We start from the raw sequence: 4479 nt of genomic DNA, 5'->3' as shown, positions 1-4479 counted from the left end.
GGTTTTGTTGACATTTGCAGCTGGGACCCCAACCAGATAATGAATGTTTCCACTAGAAAGAAGTGGAAATGAGTGTTATTTCCAAAATATCTGGGGAACTCATGAGAGAAGAATGTCCCCATGGAAGAAAGTTCTAGACCCAGGACAAAGGATATTTGGCTTGTAAAGATCACACAGAACTAAGTAAACAGACAAGGCTCCTCCTGGGATAATAAATAACGAATTAATCAAATAAGGGCGTTATAGAGGTTACAGATTAAGCTCTGTTAAGAGCCTCCTGAAAGTCACTGTTGAGCATTTGCAGATATAAAATCCAAGAATTTACTACGTTTCGTAGCAAAGGCCCTAAAGGAACATAAAGACAGGGTATAGCTCTGTGTTCAAAATAATGTTTCATAATTATTTTTCCATTATGTGAGTTATCATTATTCACAGGTCTTTTCCTTTCTTTTTTATTTTTTCCCTTTAGAATAACCTAAGTGGAAGCATTGGTCTGAACACCTTTCCTGAAGAAGCAGGGCCCAGGGCACCCTGTGTCCCAGGAATCTGTGCAGGTACAGTGAGAAGTGGGTGTATGTGAATGGGTTCCGTCCTCTGTGGGCTGTGCTGTGTGGAACCCAGGTTTATGGGGAAGAATTTTCAATAAATTTAAGCGAACTATCCAAGCAATTTATTTGGTGGCGAGAGCTAGATAAAGAGATGGGATCCAAGTGGCTGCTTGGGGGAGCCTGAGGAATTCCCTGACCCTGAGACCGCAGCTGCAGCCTTGTTATTGAGAACCATCAGGGTGGCGCACTGGTGATGGGAGGAGAGGCACTGATGACCTGGGCAGCATGGAGTGTGTCTGTGATCTATTGCTGGGCAACGGACCCACAGTAAAGCAACAAGGATCGATTATTCTCATGATTCTGCTGGTTTACAGCCTGGATGCTTCCTCTGCTGACTGTGGATGGCTTGACTAGGGCTGACATGTCCAAGCTGGCCTCACTCACATCTGGGGGTTGGTGCTGGCTGTTGACGAGGCCGGCTTGGTTCTCCTCCATGTGGGCTCTTATCCTTTCGTGGGCTGAGATGGCTTCTTCACAATGTACTGGCTGCGGGCTTCCAAGAGAACAGGAGCAGAATCTGCATCATCTTTTAAGAGCTAGGCTTTGGAATGGATAGCCTGTGTTTTACCTTACACTCTATTGCTCAACGAAACTTACAGAGGCAGTCCAGATTCCAGGAGAGAAAGAAAGAGGCTTTATCTTCTGATGGGAAGAGCAGCAACCACACATTGTAGAGGAGTGTGGACATGGGGAATATAATTTACTGGAGACCATACTTATAACAAACTAATACATGAAGTTTTTGTCTTCACAGGGCTTATTTCTTTTGTGGAGATACATTCCTTGACACATATGGCCCTGATTCTTTCTTCTTCTTCATCTTCTTTTTTTTAAAATTGGGGAATATTGGGGGAACAGTGTGTTTCTCCAGGGCCCATCAGCTCCAAGTCATTGTCCTACAATCTAGTTGTGGAGGGCACAGCTCAGCTCCAAGTCCGGTCACCGTTTTCAATCTTTAGTTGCAGAGGGCACAGCCCACCATCCCATGTGGGAACTGAACCAGCAACCTTGTTGTTGAGAGCTCACGCTCTAACCAACTGAGCCATCTGGCCGCCCTCTTCTTGTTTTCTTAAAGTCATATAGGCCTTTCAAAATGTATTCAATAAGCATGTATTAGGCCCCTATTATATTCCTGGTATTGTGCTAGATGCTGGGGATACGATGGTGACTAAGACCAGTAACCATCTTCAAGAAATGTTGTCTTTTCTTACCTATAAATCAGAGGAACAGTATACGGGTAGGCGAGGAAGGGTGAGAAAGACAGCAGGACAGAGGACGGCAGGAAGGATGGCAGGACAAAGCCAGTGACCTGGCAAGGCTGGTTGGAGGTGAAACAGGATTACATCCGCAGAGTTTTCCAAAAACTGCCTGTAAGGGAGTGTTTCATTCTTTTAGATAGACACTTCAATTTTCTTTCTTTTTTAGGAAAAATATGACTTCAAAGAATGGAAAAGTCAGTGCAGGGAGTTCTTGGTTCTAGTGGGAAGAAGTTTTAATGTTCTGGGATATCTCTTAGAGAAATGTCCCGTGATGACTCAGAACTATGTAAGCCAAATGTGGGCCATCCATGACGTGTACCAAACTCAGAGTTAATGCCAAGCTAATCTATCCAAGCCAATGTGCCATAAGCCTGCATTCCAGGAGAGCGATCTCATACGTATATGCAGCCTTGGCAGTTTCTGAGTTGGTGTTGAGGAAAGAGTCTCCTGCTCTGGCAAATCCCATTGGTGCAAACGTGCCATCTGTCACATTACCCCGTCAAGTATGCCAGAATGGGATGAAATACAGAAAACAGAGCCTGGCTCTGTCCACTCCTTTGTTAAGCAGAAATGGCTGGGAGGGAGCACCCACTCAACTATGAACCATCAAAGTTTAGAACAAGCCAAGTGTCACAGTCTCTCAAATCTCATGCCTTAGGTTGTAAGGATGTCTTAGAAAATGTACGTCAGCTGGCACAGTGGAGATCTAAGTGGATTTCTTTCTTTCTTTCTTTTTTTATGGGATTGCAACTCTGATTGTAACAATTTAAAGAACCTTCTGTTTCCATAACACTGAACTGTGGAAATATCAAAGTTTCCGAACTGCCTTCGTGAATCCTTACAGTATTTTCCTGAGGATGATGAAGAACAAATACCTCATTACAGGTGCTCAGATGATCTACTGTATTGAATTATTTGAGAAGCATCCAGTACATTTCTTGATCTACACATGCACACGTATGCCCTGCTCTGATGTCAAGATTGTCCTAAATGGGTGCCCATCTCCTATGAAACAGCAGTTGCATTTTCCACGGTCTTTCAGAACATCTGCCGGTGCTATCCAAACGAACCCTGATGTAATTAGGCAGTTCTAATGGAAATGTTTAAGAGGCATGGGATTCTCGTCTGATTACTTTGCTGCTACAGAGAAACAGGACCTAATTTAACAGTAATTAGAAGTATAGCTCTTTTGCTAGGGTAAACTAAACCCCTTGCATTTTGACAATAACTTGTATTCAGAACTGAAATTAAACTAAGCTAAAAAATCATAACTGTAGCTTAGGGCGGTACACTAGTCAATCTTACGTACACTGTTTACAAAAATAAATCTAAATCATAACATACTAGAGTTGACTTTATTGGGGGAGCTGCAGTTTTGTGTTTGTTTGCACTGGGACCTCCCACTCCTTCGGGCTTATTTACTTATACTTGTTTGTTTGTTGATTTATTTAAATTCCCTTGTGGAGAATATGAGTGACTATTAGACAGCTTATGTATTTTATTTATTTAAGAGAACAATGGTGCAAATAACATACCCTGATGTTCATCTTCACTCGGGCCTCTCGCTGTGGAACGAAAAAACCCTCCACTTTTCATTTTTTAAGTAGAATGAGTAAGGTTGCCTACATTAGTGTCTCCCAGTTCTTGGACATTTATTCTTAGGTGTTGCTGCAAGGATTTTTGTTGATAACCAGGGCAGCTGTCTTCTCATAGACTCGTATATGGGGCTGCAGCCTGAGGGCTGAGGCGGGGCTGCTGTCATATTCTGCAGTGCTGTCTGGTAGTGACAGACCTGGGCTATCACCACGGAGGAAGTGGCTGAGGTACAGTGGGTAGGCAGGATCATTATAGGGAGAAGATCAGGGAACTGAGAGACCAGGTTGTTGTAAATTAAAATTTCCAGGAATTTTTTTGTGTTACCCTTACCAGGTTTTGGTATCAGGGTAATGTTGGCCTCATAAAATGAGTTAGGGAGTATTGTCTCTTCTTCAATTTTTTGAAGAGTTTGAATTGAACAAGTATTAGATCCTCTTTGAACGTTCGGTAGAATTCACTAATGAAGCCATCTGATCCTGGACTTTTGCTTTTTGGAAGGTTTCAGATGACTGCTTCAACTTCCTTACCGATGATTGGTCTATTTAGATTTTCCAATTCTTCATGATTCAGCCTAGGAAGGCTATATGTTTCTAAGAACTTGTCCATTTCTTCTAGGTTATTGAATTTGATGGCATATAGTCCTTCATAGTATTCTTGGATGAGGCTTTGTATTTTTCTGGCATCCGTAATAACTTCCACCTTTCTTTTCTGATTTTGTTTATTAGTGTCTTTTCTCCTTTTATATTAGAGAGTCTAGCCAAGGGTTTGACAATTATAGTAATCTTTTCAAAAAACCAGCTCTTTGTTGCATTAATTTTTTCATTTAGTTCTCTATTTCATTTAGTTCTGCTCTGATTTTTATTATTTTCTTCCTTCTGTTGACTTTGGGTTTCATTTGTTCTTTTTTTTCCAATTCTTTAAGATATAACCTGAGGTTGTTTATCTGGGATTTTTCTTGTTTCTTGACATAGGCCTGTAATGATATAAATTTCCCTCTTAAAACTGCTTTCGCTGCA

The 4479-nt window shown here is 41.7% G+C and overlaps 1 long non-coding RNA gene across 1 annotated transcript; it reads left to right on the top strand.

Annotated features, from left to right (window-relative positions):
* The first annotated feature begins 300 nt into the window (after nt 1–300).
* LOC141568593 (uncharacterized) lies at nt 301–4193 on the top strand. Its single transcript, XR_012491757.1, has 3 exons — nt 301–366; nt 470–554; nt 2034–4193. It is a non-coding gene; the product is annotated as an uncharacterized LOC141568593 (long non-coding RNA).
* Nucleotides 4194–4479: the final 286 nt, after the last annotated feature.

The sequence above is a fragment of the Rhinolophus sinicus genome, linkage group LG14 (assembly GCF_036562045.2).
Source record: "Rhinolophus sinicus isolate RSC01 linkage group LG14, ASM3656204v1, whole genome shotgun sequence".
Taxonomy (NCBI): domain Eukaryota; kingdom Metazoa; phylum Chordata; class Mammalia; order Chiroptera; family Rhinolophidae; genus Rhinolophus; species Rhinolophus sinicus.
Note: the sequence above shows the minus strand (reverse complement) of the source record. Positions and strands in the feature narration are given on the sequence as shown.